This window comes from Canis lupus, chromosome 6 (assembly GCF_048164855.1).
Source record: "Canis lupus baileyi chromosome 6, mCanLup2.hap1, whole genome shotgun sequence".
NCBI classification, from domain to species: Eukaryota; Metazoa; Chordata; class Mammalia; order Carnivora; family Canidae; genus Canis; species Canis lupus.
Window position 1 is genome coordinate 70,993,800 of NC_132843.1, and position 17,034 is coordinate 71,010,833.

General features: G+C 46.1%; 1 long non-coding RNA gene across 2 annotated transcripts in view; it reads left to right on the top strand.

Moving 5' to 3' along the window:
• The window catches only part of LOC140635869 (uncharacterized), a 37,016-nt gene extending 26,814 nt beyond the window's left edge, over positions 1-10,202 (top strand). The window contains exons 2-4 of one of the 2 annotated variants that reach the window (XR_012033188.1): positions 5,275-5,565; positions 6,570-6,763; positions 8,687-10,202. This is a non-coding gene — a long non-coding RNA (uncharacterized lncRNA). The remainder of the gene's footprint in view (positions 1-5,274; positions 5,566-6,569; positions 6,764-8,686) is intronic. The other variant, XR_012033189.1, reaches the window with a different exon arrangement.
• Positions 10,203-17,034: the final 6,832 nt, after the last annotated feature.

The following is a 17,034-nucleotide window of genomic DNA, read 5'->3' on the forward strand; positions in this document are numbered from 1 at the left end:
CCTGCTGAGCACAGAGCCCCACACAGGGCTTGATCTCATGACCCTAAGATCATGACCTGAGCTGAAATCAAGATTCAGATGTTTAACTGACTGAGCCACCCAGGTGCCCCAAACTTGAAAGTTTTTTAAAAGCATCCTAGAATCAAAGTGACTAAAAACAAAAAACAAAAAAAACAAAAACAAAAAAACTTGTTACTTTGCTCAACTCTCAACCAGACCTTTCCCTATACCAGGCTTATGTCTTTCCCTGCAGATAGTAGTATTTTCCTTATGATAAATTATCCTGTTGTTTCATCTTTGTACCCCCTACCTCATTCTTGGAGGACAGACTCCCTTATCAATCTCTTAACTATGGACAGTCACCGTGTTCCGTACTTGGCCCGCAACTCTTCTCACTATATATATTCTCCTAGAGAAACATTAGCTACTTTTTTAGCTTCAACTTTTCACCCAGTGGCTCTCCCCAAATATCTACAGCCTAGATCTCCCTCCTGAGCTCCAGACTATAACTCCAACCTCTTGCTAGATGCCTCCAGGTAGCATGCTCAATACGTCTAATCTAATTTATTTTCTCCATCTCAACATTTATCCTTCCTCTGGCCTTGCACCCCATCATCCAAGATGGGGACACCATCTCTTGAGTATTCAAGCTTGAAGTCAGGGAGTTCTCTTCAAGTCTTCTCTTTTCCTCACCCACCATCTATCTAATCATTCATTAAGCTCTGTATTTTCACTCCTGAAATGTCTTTCTAATTCATATCCTCCTTGCAATCTCGCCTGCCTTTGACTTAGTTTCAATCTTCATCATCTCTTTCCTGAATCATTGCTAACTAGGCACCGCATACTTACTATGTGCCAGGAGCAGTGCTCAAACATGTAGATACCTTCTCTGATACCTTCTCTGATTGAAGTACAAGCTAATAACATCTCCCTTTTACAGACAAGAAAATCAAAAGGCTTAAAAATACTAAGAAACTTGCTCAAGGTCCTCTGTTCCCTGGTGAGTACCTTGTACTGGAGGCACCTGGGTGGCTCAGTGGTTGAGCATCTGCCTTCGGCTCAGGTCATGATCCCGGGGTCCTGGGATCGAGTCCTGCATCGGGCTCCCCATAGGGAGCCTGCTTCTCCCTCTCTGCCTGTGTCTCTCCCTCCCTCTCTGTGTCTCTCATGAATAAATAAATAAAATCTTTGAAAAAAAAAAAAGTACCTTGTACAGATGTAGGAGAGTGTGGGATGCATATTAGAATCAACTGGGGTGGCTCAGTCGGTTAAGCGTCTGCCTTTAGGTCAGGTCATGATCCCAGGCTCAGACTTCTTGGGATCAAGCCTGGCGTCAGACTCCTTGCTCAATGGAGAGCCTGTTTCTCCCTCTGCCTGCTGTTCCCTCTGTTTCTGCTCTCTCTTTCTCTGATAAATAAATAAATAAATAAATAAATAAATAAATAAATAAATAAATAAAATCTTTTAAAAAGAAAGAATCAAGTGGGGAGATTTTAAAGCCTACCATTTATCCCATTTGTAACCCAGACCAATTGAATCAAAACACTACCTACTTCTATAGCTTCAACTCTCTCCCCAGATGTTCATGTCTCTCCCAAAATATCTCCAGCCCAGACGTTTCTTGAACTCCATGCTCCTTCCTCAGGCGATGCTCCTAGGCAGTCAGAGTTGAGAACCACTATTTTACTGCCTCTATGCATAACTACTTCACCTGCTCCCCATCCTGCCTCCACTTCAAAACTTCCTCCAGAATGCTGTCTAGCTGTCCTTTTTTTAAAAATTTATTTATTTATTTATTTATTTATTTATTTATTTATTTATTTATTTATTTTTAGCTGTCCTTTTAAAACACCACCATGATCATGCTGCCCCAGTGGCTCCCCTGTGCTGACACAATGAAGCAGATACTTCTCAGCAGAGCGTCCAGACCTCCATGGTCTGAATGCTCATCTGTGAGCTCCCTTCCCTTACTCTCTACCTGCAGCCACACAACACACTTGACATTTCTAGTACTTTGCACATGCTATTTGCTCAGCCTGAAGTGGCCTTTCCTGCTTTTCTCTTCTCCAGTTTAACTCTCTAGCAAATAGCTTCTCTTTTTTCTTTTCTTGAGATGCAGTTAAAATGTCACATCTATAACTTCCCTGGGTAGTACTAATGGCTTATCTTTTGTTCTCTTTGCAATGTGCCTCATTACTCTGAGCTGCAATGATTTATTTATACCCTTGTCTACTTCAAAAGACTTTGAGTCTCAAGAAGATCTGTGTCTTGTTCATATTTTTACTCCCATAATCTAGCCCACGTTAAGGCACTCGGCAAATGTTATCTGAATGAATGGATGAATGAATGAATGAACAAACTTCAAGACTCTTGCTAGCCTGTGTTGCCTACTGTTGCTGGGCTATATGGTCAAGAGCAGAGTCTTTGAGTCAGAGGAGTCCAAATCCAGGTTCTGCCCCCTTTCTAGCTGTATGGCCACTCCCCAGAGGCTAACTTTATTCCCTCTGTTCACAGTTTAGTCTCCTCATCTGTGAAATGGGGATACCAATGGTACCGACCTCACAGAATGGCTTTAAAGGTTAAATGAGATTAGTCCATAGCACTCGGTAATATCCATTATTATTATTTGCTTAGAAAACAGCTTTCCAATATATCATTTGATACCACTTATGAAAAATCACATCTATATGTGTTCTTGTGTGTGTATAAATATATATGTGTGTGTAGATATATATCATATGCCCCCCAAACACTCTAACCTATAGTATGCATATACCAGCCCCATGAGCACACATGTAAAATACACAAACACTCATACTCCCTCAGGAGGCAGAAATTCTGAGTCCAGATGTAGCTGGGCCTCGGGGACATTGAGAATGTGCCTTAGGGACGCGTGGGTGACTCCGCAGTTGAGTATCTGCCTTTGGCTCAGGGCGTGATCCTGGAGACCGGGAATCAAGTCCCGCATGGGGCTCCCTGCATGAAGCCTGCTTCTCCCTCTGCCTACGTCTGTGTTTCTCATGAATAAATAAATAAAATCTTTAAAGAGAGAGAGAGAGAGAGAGAGAGAGAGAGAGAGAATGTGCCTGTAGAGAGGACCTGTAGACCTCGCACCTCTGGCCCTCAGCCGGTAGGGAGGGGTGGGCACTCTGCCAATTCTGAAACAAGGAAGTGACATTCCTATTCATCCAAGCCTTTGAGTAAACACCTGACCTGGGTGTCTGGAGACAGACCCCCTTATGAAGTGTGAGCCCATGGAGGCCTGGCCCGGCGGCACAAGTCTGTTTCTCCGGGCAGAGGAGTGGGGTGAGGAGTGGAGGCCTCAGGCCCCCAGCACAGCACACAAAGGACAATGGAGAAGTTTCTAGAGTAGAAAGGAACTAACTAACTGCAGTCCGAACAGGACTTATTTTTATTCCCAGAAGTTTAGGAAATACAGGAGGGACTGGATGGAAGGAGCTCCATTCTACAGTTTAATTGGAAGTTCTTTATTTTTCCACTGAAAGAGAAAACGTGTAGTGATTTTTGAACTGGCTTTGATGCATAAGCCTCAATCTTGCTGGAGTTTAATAGCAAATATATTACCCTGGTGGTCACATTATATGCTTGCTCCGTGTTGGCATGTCTTGTGAGCAAGAAAAAGCAGGTATCACGTGACCTCCAGAAATCAAATTTGCTTTCCTGTTGAAGGGAGCAAATAATGCCAAGTATTAGGACAGAAATGAGGGAAGTTTCTGGAACTGTGAACCATCCCTGATCCTTGGAGAAAAAGGTAGAGAAATTAGCAGCCAATAGAACAGAGGATTGAAGACTCATCCAGCGTGGGCCCTGGCGTCAGGCCCCAGGTCTACATTCAGTTTAGAGTCAGCGTGGGGAGGTCACAGGGTCAAGGAAAAGAAGAGAGAATCCCAAATTCCCTCAAAGGACATGATCTCTACCCTCAGAAGTTTACATTGTAGTTGGGGGAATGAGATGGACACTAATGAAATCATTAGGAAAAAAAGTCTCCTTCTATCTCCTTCATCCTTATATCTTAGGCAGTGGAGACCTTAGGTGCTGAAGAAGTTTACAGAAATATATCACTGAGCAGGACCGCCACCGCGTACAGCCACAGAGGTCCTCCCTCCTTCATCACTTACATAACACTAATGATTCCAATCATCACCAGCCAAAAGAGGAAGGAGTACATATTAATACATTAATATCCAAAATTCTACTAACTTGCAGCCCCAATGAAGGAGGACTCCAGCCTCTCCTTCCACTGCCCCAAAGTTCCCAGTTCTTTTGTTTGTTCTCCCTTTCTCCTTCCTCCCTTCCCTTCTTCCTTCCTCCCTCCCTCTCTCCTTCCTTCCTCCCTACGTTTTGTTGAGATACCATTTACATACCACAAAATTTTACCATTTTATTTTATTTTTAAATTTTGTTTTTTTTAGGGATCCCTGGGTGGCGCAGTGGTTTGGCGCCTGCCTTTGGCCCAGGGCGCGATCCTGGAGACCTGGGATCGAATCCCACGTCGGGCTCCCGGTGCATGGAGCCTGCTTCTCCCTCTGCCTATGTCTCTGCCTCTCTCTCTCTCTCTCTCTCTGTGACTATCATAAATAAATAAAAATTTTAAAAAAATTTTTGTTTTTTTATTGATTTATGATAGTCACACACACACACACAGAGGCAGAGACATAGGCAGAGGGAGAAGCAGGCTCCATGCACCGGGAGCCCGACGTGGGATTCGATCCCAGGTCTCCAGGATCGCGCCCTGGGCCAAAGGCAGGCGCCAAACCGCTGCGCCACCCAGGATCCCAAATTTTACCACTTTAAAGTGCACAGTTTATAGGACTTTAGTATTTACATAAGGTTTTTGCGATCATCACCACTAATTCCAGTACATCGCCATCACTGATAAAGAAACTGTGTGCATGAAGCAGTCACTCCTCTTCCTCTCCTGCCCCAGCCCCTGGCAACTGCTGATCTACTTTCCATCTCCCTGGATTTGCCTATTTCTGCACATTTCATGTAAGTGGAACCGTGCACTAGGTAGCCTTTTTTGTCTGGCTTCTTTCCTTTGGGTTTTCAGGGCTCATGCGTGTTGTATCAACGTCTCAATACTTCATTCCTTTTCTCAGTTCTTTTTGGGCATCCCAGATGGTAGTTCCCAGATGCTCAGGCCCAGGTCTGCCCAGGGACTTCTGCTCCGTGGAAGCTGCTTGGGAGAAATGCTCATGGCTGTCATCTCTGGCCACTTTGCAGATGTTCTCTTGTCTCGGTTTTGTCTTCTAGCATTCTTCAACCTGGAAACTCCTAGGTGTCAAAGGATCTTAAGTTCCTATCAGTCCTTGGCTCCCCCGCCCCGGGGCTGTACCCCGTGCAGACTTGGGAACATGGTTCCCCTCCCTGCCTGGGCGCTGGCCCTTAGGAAGACCCCACCTACAGCTTGTACTGACAGGCTTCTGTGGTGCTGGAAGGAGAGCCTGGTCTGCCTCCCTCATCTCTCTCGTTTACTCTGATCCTTGATATCAACGTGGGATGGAGCCCAAGACAAAGCAAGCACATCCTAAAACAAGAATTGAGGTGAGAGTGGTTTTTATGGGTGTGTTTCCAGGAAAAATCAGGAGTATGGCAACGTAGCCTGGGGAGTATGTGGAAGCCAAACAGGGAATGAAATCAAGTGACAAGCTCAGTCCCACTGGGGACCAACGCCCCTGTCCTGTCAGTCACTGGTCCAGGGCTGCTCCATGGGTGTGGACGGTCCAGGCCCTCACCTCACAGGGTCCCCAGGCAAAGGACATCCTGACAGCCTGAGGACAGCCCTTTGACATAGAGACACAGGTGCTGGCTGTTAGAAGTGAAAGCACATGGGCTCGGCAAGGTTTCCTTTCCCCACAAACATCAGAACCTCACACATGCTATCACGTAGCATGATGCTGAGACTCAGCAACTATTTGTTGATAGCTAGATGATAGCTAGATTGGTTGATCGGTTGATCAGTTGGCAGACAAACTTCATTGGAGCCCTCAAGATAATTTTCTTCACAACCACAAAACACTTGAAAAAATTGGAGTATGTGTTATGCACATCACTGGCTAACCCCTTGCGCCTCGTTGGACGAGCTTTGGCAGTGAACACACACGAAGGTGACAGCCGCTAGACTGTGATGTAAGGGCAGGAAACGTGGAGCCCCCGTGAAGGAGGCCTCGTGAGGTTCCAGGTGATGAGCTCCACTGTCAACCAAGTGTCCAACATGTGATAAGCCAGCGATTCAGGCTCATGTTGTAACTCTCACCCTGGATACTAGAAGAGCCTCTCTCTGGCAACTGGAATGGCTCTTATTTTCCTCTTTTTTCTCTGTGCACAGAAGCCCAGGGAGCAGAGAACAGGGTTCTCTGACTGATTCGGGATCGGTTACTGAACCTCCTTATTTTTCTGCTTCCTCCCCTGCTTTGCCCACTCCCTGAGGTCCATGTAAAGATTACATCAGCGAATGTGAAGGGGCTTTGAAGGGTTTTGGGAAACATACTCACCAAGCTAATGAATTTTTTTTTTTTTTTCTCAAATGGCTTTTGGCTTTGTAAAAGGAATCTTGGGCAACTGAGAAGAGTTTCAAAGGGTGAAGCTGAGAAGCTTTCCTTGAGACCTCAGTGAGGTCTGAGCCCCCATGGGAGGTCACCACAAGCCCAGACCTGGCCTGTGCCTGTCCACTCACTGACCCGTCAGGCTACAGCATGATTGCTCAGGAAAGGTCCCCCGGGGGCCCGAGCACAACGAAGAGGTAAGGAGAGAAGGCAAAGGGGGAATATAAAAAAGGGTATGGGGTAAATGAAGGAAAGTCAAGAGAGGATGGGGGGAGGTAGGCAACAAAAAAGACAGAGCCAAAGGAGGGACGGGAGACAGAGGTGGCCATGCCGGAGGGTGAGGGCCACCGTTGGTGAGGGGCACTGTTCCTGTGATGTCTGCAACCTGCACTTCTAGGCACCTGTTCGATGATGGAGGCCACATTCGCCACATCCTTGTCACAGCCCTGTTCTCCACCCTTCGGCCACCTTCCCAAATTATTGGAGGGGACAAATGTCCAGGAGGGTCTCCAAGGCAGTGTGACCTTGACCCCCACTCCCCCCAATGTCCCGCAGGGTTTGGGCAGAAGGTGGCCAGGAGAGTCAGGAAGCTGCAGGCCCTGATCCGGGGCTGGCAAACAGAGGACTCTCAGTAAGTGTGCCAGCCTGTAAATTGTCCTTTTGTTTTGCGGGCTTTACCGAACACGGTTTTATTTCATGTGACTGTGCTATTTCGGGAGGAGTAAATATTGCCGGCGGTCTGTTTAAAAAGGCCAATGACCTGAAATGTGTGTGTGTATGTGTTATTTTTCCCCCCTTTTCTTTTCCATTTGAATTATCTCCAAGAGACAGGTCTGTCCAAGCATCGTGGTGCTTTAATTCACTGGCTTTTATTTCTAACTTTCCCTTTCCGTCCCGTGATATGTGGAGCTGGTGAACAAAGGAAGAGACGAGAAGGGGACAAAGGCACGAGCGCTGCCCTAGGCCCGAGCAAAGGGGGGGAGAGGTCCAGGGTGCAGCCCGGAAGAGGGCAGGGAGCCATGGGCTCTCTGCTGCCTTGGCTGCTTCCGGAACTGGTGTCTGACCTATAATTACAGCCTCTTTCCTCCGATTTCCTCTGTGAAAATAGCAACATTTGGGCTAAGTGCAGAATAGAAAAAAAGCCCTACATAAAGGATCAGGGATTTATAAATATAGTTAAAATGGCAGGATGGTTACCCCCACGGTTTAGTTCTCTAAGAGTGGGTTGGGAAAGGGTGGGGGGGCACGGTTCTTGAAACTTGTCTCATTCCCTAAGACAGCCAGGTGCTCTCTTTGGAGGCCCAATCAAGGAGAGATTTGCTCCAGGTTTTTTTCCACCAGATGTCAATCATTGTAAGGGTGGATATCCCTAGCCAGGCACATTCCCCTCTCGGGAGTTTTTATTTCGGCTTCTTAAGGATTCCACTCCCATCTCATTGTTCAGGCTGTTCTCCTCAAGCCCTTATCTCTAAGGAGGGGGAAGAGGATATCCTTGTCTCAGCAAATACCTCCTAGTCTCCTGGACTCTTCCTCCAGGACAAACACTGCATTCCCGTTGGAATTGTCATGTATTTCTATGTCCCAGCGCCCTGGTCATAGCTTACCCGCACTGGCCCTTCCACAGGGATCTCTTAACTTGGGACAAGTGAGAGATCCCCAGCAACATTCGTGCCTAGTGATGGAGACTGTCAGGTGGAAGTATGGCCATGGGAAGTGGAGTCAGCCTGTTGCAGTGAAAAAAGGATGAAGCAACCATGTGTGAGAAGCAGAGGCCAGAAACAGAGACCAAGGCCTGCCCGGGACTGACGTCCTCGGTTCTCATGATTCCTGAGGCCTAGCTCCATGTATCCCTGATCTTTGCATAGTTTAGATACTCAACCTTTCCTTGAATTCCATGAGTTAATACAGTCCCTCTTTTGCCTCAACTGGGTCAAGTGGGGTTTTTGATGTGTGCAACCAAAAATCTTGATGAATGTGGTAGTGCTAATGCCAAGAATTCTCTAGGGAAGTTGACAAACCAATATTATCAGTGCAGCTTCTCAAAACTGGTTTCACAAAGGGCTAAGAACAATGTTTATACCATGCTGATCTGGACTTACTGTCACTATTCTACTTTCCAGAAAGATGAGTGTTGGGAAGAGGAATGAAAATATCCCAAGCAGCATTTATGACCTAGCTACTGAAGAAGAGGAAGGAATCTGGGGACCAGACTTGTGTCCGGGCCTCTGCCTTCATGTGCAATCACACAAAACCTTTCCAGATAGATTTCCAGAAGGAAGTACCAGAATTATCTTCCTATCACCCACCACAGTGTCTTAACTCTCACCATGGTATCTATAGTAAGTTAAACCCAACTTCCACGTCTGCCTCTTTGTAGAGCCGAAGAACTGTGACTGATTGTGGTTAGCATAATAGTTCTTCCTATACTGAGAGTCATCATCTCCATGATAAGTGACTTCAGTCTCCTCTCAGCATCAAGAGGGCCGATGTCATGGCCTGGCATGATGGTGCAGAGTATGCCCTGGGCTAGGCATCTGAGGACCTGCATTGCAGCTGAGCTTTTGCTACTAGGCACTTAGAAGACTAGCTAAGTCCGTGGGTCCAGTTTCCTTATCTGCTAAATAAGGAATTGGGTTAGATAAATCTCTAAACTGCCCCCTCTCTCTCATAAGCCATTACTTCAAGGCAAGTTCCTGGCCTCGAGTCATTCTCCACAGTGAATACTGTTTGCTTTCCACCAAAAGCAGGAGGAACAAATGAAAGAGAACAAGAAATTCAGAAAATTTTGTTTTCTCACGTTTAAGGAGAGATGGATCTTTTGACAAAATTAAGGCTATTTCAACATACTATTAGATTTTTAAAATACCGAGTTTATTATGCAAGAAACACATGTTCACTATAGAAAATGTAGATATAAGTAAGTAAAAAGGAAGGAACTCAAGTTATCATACTTCCTATCAAAGATAGCCTCAACATTTTGTGTGTATAAATGAGAAATTTTTCTGTACACATATATACGCTTTTTATGAAAACAGGATCAGAATATCCATTTTGTTTTTCAAGCTGGTCTTGACATATTGAAAACATCTTTCTGTGTTAATAAATACACTTACATAGCATTGATTTTATTTTTTCTTTTTAAAGGTTTTATTTATTTATTCATGTGAGAAAGAGAGAGAGAGAGAGGCAGAGACACAGGCAGAGGGAGAAGCAGGCTCCATGTGGGACTCGATCCCAGGACTCCAGGATCACACCCTGAGCCTACGAGATAGCTCGTAGGTTAGCGTGGGCCCATTTTATGGAGGAGAAAATTGAAGGCCAGAGAAGTGAAACATGTTCAGGTCACATAAGTCACAGGGGCTGGATTTTTGCCACCAGGCTTGTCTGGCTGTGTGGCACCTCAACACAGACAAGACCAGGTAAAAGGACTGGAGACCGCTCAGCGGCCTTGGGAAGGAAGCCCCTGGAGACCCCAGAGCACCACCGACTGCAGGTCGGGTCTGCTGGGAGTAGCATCAGACGCTCAACCGCTGAGCCACCCAGGCTATTCAATAGCTATACAGCTATTGATTTTAATAGCTGTATAGCAATCTGCTGTTTGGGTGGATCTTAATTTATTCAACCAATCTTCTACGACTGGATAGTTTTATTTTTCATTATTATTAAACAATCATATATATGTATGTATATATACACTTTGTGTGTGTGTATAATTTTTTTTACTTTTTTTAAATTTTAAGACTTCTAAGTGAACAGACAGTACAATTCAATATAATTAGGGATGCAAAGCAGCCACACTCTTCCTTGTGGGTTCCCGTCTTAGTCAAGCTCTTTCGGGTTGCAGGGAAGCATTTAATTCCTCTGTACCACATGACCTCCCACCACCCTGGTCACAACTGATTGGACTGGCATCCTCTCCTCTGCAAAGGCAGCCATCTGGAGGCTAGCCAAAAGCCTATGAGGGGCCTAGCAGGAGTCCTGTGACCTGGAGAGGGATTCCTTTCCTGGGTGGTGCTGAGCTAACTGAGCAGATTCTCCCTCCGGGTGTTGAATGCATGACAGGCAGGTGACCTCCGTAGGAGGGGCAGGCACGGGGATGGATCTGTGGGGTAAAACCCCATGCACTGAAGTAACCAGTGGGTTTCCTACCACCTGGGGGAAGAAGAAATCTCTTCCTGCATGATTCCCAGGGTTCCCCCTCCCTGACTCCAGGTAGCGTAGCAAGGAGGATAAAGCTGTGGTCTCTGGAGCCTGAGAGCCTAAGAGTCATAAGTTCGGATCCTGGCTCTGTACTTCTTACCTGTGCGATCTTAGGCTACTTAGTCTTCCTGTTCCTGGGTTTCCTCATGTGACAGTAAGGACGACAAGGCCTACTACTAAAGGTTCCTCTGAAAACTACATGAGGTAATAGATGTCAGAGCCTTTAGAAGCGTGCCTGGTACACAGCAGATGCCATTATGATTATGGCTCTGCTAGTACGGTTTGCCCTACCTACAGTCTCAGGAATCTCAGGAGGCTTCCAGGTCACCGATATCGGCAAGGACACACTGGGGACTTCAAATATCCTGCTATTATTAGTTTACTCTTGGAGTACTGCTGGTCCTTCCCACCTCTTTGGTCTCCAGCCCCACCTGCTCACCCATGGAGGCAGGCCACCAAATGTGGGCCTTTAATGTCCGATTGCTGAGCAGCCCCTGAAGCCCTGGATTCATATTAGCTGGAGAGAGGCTCAGCTGAGCCGGGCGACTAGAAAGTCAGGAATTCCAGAGGACAGGCAGCAAGTTTAGTATAAAGGTGTCAGGGATTATTGAGCACTTCCCTGTGCCAGCATTAGGCTGGGTGTGCTGTGTAGTACTAATAACAATAATAGTAATAGCTAACACACACTCATACCATCTGCCAATTACTATCCTAAGCATCTTACATGTGTTTGCTCATTTAATAACCATTAACCCCAAGTCATTGGAGTAGATAGTACTATTATCTCCATTTCACAGGCAAGGAAACTGAGGCACAGAGAAGTAAAGTAACTTCCCTAAGTTCCCATAGCCACCCAGGGGCCCATCTGGGCACGTACTTCATCGCTACTCCTAAAGCTTTTTGACTGACAGTGAAGTATGGCCTTGTATGCATGTGCACGTCTAATTCTCACGGGAACTCGTAATAGCTCGTAGGTTAGCGTGGGCCCATTTTATGGAGGAGAAAATTGAAGGCCAGAGAGGTGAAACATGTTCAGGTCACATAAGTCACAGGGGCTGGATTTTTGCCACCAGGCTTGTCTGGCTGTGTGGCACCTCAACACAGACAAGACCAGGTAAAAGGACTGGAGACCGCTCAGTGGCCTTGGGAAGGAAGCCCCTGGAGACCCCAGAGCACCACCGACTGCAGGTCGGGTGTGCTGGGAGTAGCATGAGGCACGGCAAAGGAGCCACACCTCTGACTGCCTGGTTCTTTGCTGGTTTCAGGGCATACCAGCGAGCTAGCTGGGTGGGCCGATTGAAGTCCCACAGTGGCGTGCCTTTTAGGAAGGAGAACCCAGCAGAGCCGAAAACTGGCTCGAAACGCAGCCACAACTCCAAGTGGAAAAATTTCAAAGCTGCTCTCACTCTCCACGCTCATGTTCTAAGCCATCTAACTTTTTTTTCTCTCCCCACTGAGTTTTTTCAGTCTCCTTTCAAACTGTGTCTGGCTCATGATCATTAAGATTCTAGAATCACAGAACTGGAGGGAACCTTAGTGGTGATCTGATGCCCCTTGTTAAGGCTATTTAAAGCAACCGTTGCTTCTCATTGTATGTCGAAACCATTTCTCCCTGAGGAAGAAGACTTGCCCCCTTGTTAAAGAGACTGAGGAACTGGCTAGTGGCAGAGTTATTTCAGGCGCTTGCCTGGAATTGGATAAAGGAGGCTGAAGGGACAGATGCCTCTGGAGACTTGGCTTTGCCTGTCAATTCCTACCACCGCCACCAGCGGCGGCCAGGTCCTCACTGGGGAAGGCCAAAGGGTCTAACCCACCTTTTCCAAATCAGAGGGAGGTCTGGGAAGGTCACCAGGAACACAGAAATGATAGACTCTATTACAAAATTCACAAATACATCATGGTAATACCATGAAATTGTATTAACGGATACCTGTGCACGGTTTTATGCGAACACTCAAACCAGAAACTATCAGTGCCTGCAGACTCCCAGACACCTGACCACCCGGGGAAAAGAAGTGAGACCTAGAGAACCTGCAGGCCTGGAAGGCAGTAGGGCTTATCAACTGAGGGCAGGTGACACTGGTTTTGCAATCCCACTTTCCCCTTTCTGGCTGGGGGAACATAACCAGTGACACACCTTGGCATTGTAAGACTTTATTCTCACGTGCAGTCATCTGATTGGGAGGTTCCCACACTGAAGAGGAAATGAATGGTGACTATAAAATTGAGTTATACTTTACAGATTCTTATCATCATTGTTGCTATTACCAGCAGCAAGCACTAATTGATTACCCAGCACTTTTCAGAGAGAATGAGGAGGAGGTTGGTTCAGTGGACTGGAGGCTTATGTTGAGCTCAGCAAAGCTGAGTCCCATCCACAGTGGGGCCACAGCTATGGCATTGTGAGGCCCTGGGCTCCCAGCGGGGAGATTTGGACTATGGCACATCAGAACACGGACTATCTTTTTTTTTTTTTTTTTAGGATTTTATTTATTCATTCATGAGAGACACAGAGAGAAGCAGAGACATAAGCAGAGGGAGAAGCAGGCTTCCTGTGGTGAGTCCCTGATGCGGGACTTGATCCCAGGACCCAGAGATCACGACCAGAGCCAAAGGCAGACGCTCAACCACTGAACCACCCAGGTGCCCCAGGACACGGATGATCTTAATCACATGTCAGTTGTTTCTCAATGGAAGCTAACAGCCAGCATTAGATAAATGTCTGCTAAGTGTCAGGCACTCTGATGATTTGTTTACACACCTTCTCCAATGAATCAGTACATTATTATTCCCATTTTGCAGGTGAAGAAACTATAAGAGATTAGGTCATTCTGCCAAGGTTTCCCCTTTGTACTGTGATCTCCACGAGAGAAAGGATTGCCTTATTATTGCTGCCTCCCTCGGACCCGCAACAGTGCTAGGCATTAGGGGAGGTGTTCAGTAAAAACTTTTTGAATGGGTGGATGAATAGGTAACAAATGGTGAAGCAGAGAAGACTATACTCTCTAGGAAAATGCTTTAGACTAACCAAAAGAACTACAATAATCCACAGCTCTTTTAACCTTCTCTTTCTCCATGTATTTACCCATTGATTGTTTTCAATGGGAAGTGTCTTACTACTCTGTGGGTGTACAAGGTTGGTGGCTAATTTTGGAACACTTGTGAATCCTGGGCCTGGAGTCATGACCAAGGCTGGTGAGTCATATTCCCCACACAGAGCACCCTACACACTGGCTGTCAGAATAAACCAGAAGTTGCCATCTCGTCCCCCGCTCTGCCTGTCTCATTTTACCTTCTTGAAATGACGAAGGATGTTCTGCAGAGGGTGGAGCCAGGGTAACAGTAGACTTCTGGATACTCTTGCTCTCTGGAAACCTGAAATTGTGCAGGCTCTGCTGGAAGCCTCACATTCTACTGGAAGAGTCTGTGTCCCCCCACCGCCCCACCCAGGAGATCAGTGTGAACCTGAAGTGGCCAAGGCGTCTTTACCGTAGGCAATGTGTGCAGGAGCCCCACTATGCCATCCAGGCAGGTGCACAACATAACCTGTCACTAGGAGACTGTTAGCCTCTGTAACAAAGGATTTTTCTCATCCCTTACTCAGAGAGTAGAGTCTAAAAATACAGGTGCCCCCAAGAGAGGAAATACATTGATTTAAAGTTACACAAAGTTGCAAAAAGCTGTTGGCAGAACTTCCTGGGACAGAAAGAGGACAGAAATCAGGGGAATCAAAACAGGGGCAGAAGAGGTTTAGCATCTACCGCAGATTGTTGGGTACTTAAAATACAACCTACTGACTCTCATTCACGATGTGGATTATTCGGGCTCCTTTGTGTGGCTGGGGTAGATGACTGAATCCTTGCTTCCAAGTCTCTCAAGGGGAGAAATACAAAGCCGGGGTGGGGGGGTGGGGGAGAGAAAAGGTCTTTGGCTGGACTAGATCACTTGTGACCTGTGAACAATATGATCAAGTTCATAAGCGATGAGGCTAAAAGTTAAACCGAGATTTTCATTTTTCTCTTCAGATTTTAACTTTCATAACTCCACCCTCTCCTTTATTATAGAGAATGGAGGATAGATAGTATCTGGGTGTGTGAGGACACGCTGGCTGGATGAGCAGCCCCACGATACTCCCAACTGCCAATTCCTCTGACAACCGTGCCCCCATAGTTTCCCTCCTCCTAACCACTCGGGATAATGCAGGTGTAAGAACGGAGGGAGAAGCAGTGCTTTTAAAAATAGATCTGACTTAGTAGTCTTTAAATAACCGAGGATTGTGATATGAGAGAGGGCTCCTTTGGATTTCCATCTCTAGCAAGAACAGAGCTTGACAAAATGGCCTCCATCCACTTGAATGAAGGGACTTGGCCTGGCCGAGTAGGAAATTCTAAAAGGTCAGAGAGCTGCTAAACAGGACAATTTCCTTCTCTGCAGCAGTGTGGGTTTTTATTTGGCTGAGATGGTCACTGAAATTCAGCCTACCTTGACACAGAGGGATAGAGTAACTCGTTGGCATTCAAAGTGTGGTCCCCAGACAGAACCATCAGCTTCACCGGGGAGCCAGTCGAAGATGCAGACTCAGAGGTCCTGTCCTCGACCTGCTGAATAAGAATCTCCCCTTTCACAAAATTTCCAGGGGAAACACAGGTACCTAAGGGACAGAGAAGCCCTCTACTAAAAGCCCTTTGCAGATTCCTTCTGCTTGAAGATTTCATGGGCCAGCTCCAGTTGGGAAGCAGTGGGCCCCCCCATCCCAAGGGGGGCCTGGTTACTAAGGAAGTCTGAGGCATGCTGATGCTCCCCTCCCAAGCCACAGCGTTCCACTTGTCTGTTTCTAGAGGATGTGTTTCTCCACCTCAAGGCACTGCAGCTGCAGTCCCTCTGAACACACACCAGACTCAAGCTGGGTGGTCTCCTGGGGATCTGGTGCATGTTCAGAGGGATTGCAGCTGCAGTCCCCTTGGTGTGTTTCCCTCAGGCCATCAAAGACAGAGCAAGCAGTGAGGCAGGCAGTCCATGGGTTGTATAGATCCTAGCCCTCTTCCCTCCGTAGAACCGCCTATATTTCTCCCTGTTCATTCATCTTGGAGCTATAGACAGCAGGTAGCACCCAACATCTTCTTTGTTGTAGGGTTATAAGGCAACTCATATATTTTTCCTAGAAGGATCTACGGAAGTCATTTTTGCATAAATTATTCATAAATGTCAATAAGAAAAAGAACACCCAAACCTCAGATGGGGAGCGAAGGGTCTCAAAATATGATGAACATCCTCCTGACTATGAGGATCTAGTTCATGAACACACACATGAGGAGCATGTCTACACCAGGTGCAGATATCAACTACTAATTTGATCCATTTGGGCTGCTGCAACAAAATAATACAGATCGGGGGGGATACCTAACAGACATCTATCTTCTCACAGTTCTAGAGGCTAGGAAGTCCAAGACCAAGGTGCTGGCATATTCAGTTCTTGGTGAAGTCATTCTATAGATAGCTACTTCTTCACTATTCCTCCCATGGCCATTCCTTAGAGTGTGTATGTCAAGAAAGAGCTTTGGTGTCTTTTTTCTCTTCTTGTAAAGCCACCAATCCCATCATGGGGCCCCACCATCATGACCTCATCTAAATCTAATGACCTCTCAAAAGCCCCACCTCCAAATACCATCACGCTGGGGATTAGGACTTCAGCATATGAATTTGGTGGGGGGACACAGACATTCAGTCCATAACACCTACCAATGCAACAGTCTTCAGAGAACCTATTTTCAAATCTGCATTTTTTCCCTTGAATGATATGTTTTTGGTTAATACTAATATTTTTTAAGTATACTGAGACTATACTAATTAGAGAAATAAAAAATTAAAAGTTGTGCATCTTCCTAACAACTAGTAGAGTTACAGAAATGCTGTCCATCAGTCCCTAACATCTCTCCATTCCACTATTTCCAGTCAAAAATGAGCCATACTATTTTCAAGAAAGCAGTTGAGATCAGAGGTTCTAGAATTAGAATGATCTGGGTTCAAATGCGATTCTAGGGCTTCCTACCTATGACCTCTCCAAGCTTTGATTTCCTCATCTATAACATGGAGGGAATGATAATAACTTCTATCGTTATATATCATTCTATAGTCATGTGAAAATTAAATTAAATAATACATGCAATGCCCTGCTGCAGAGTAGATGCTAAATATAAAATGGCTATTACTATTTTGCTGCAGTTGCTAATATTAGACATGATACTAAGGTCTTTTTGCCTCATATGTG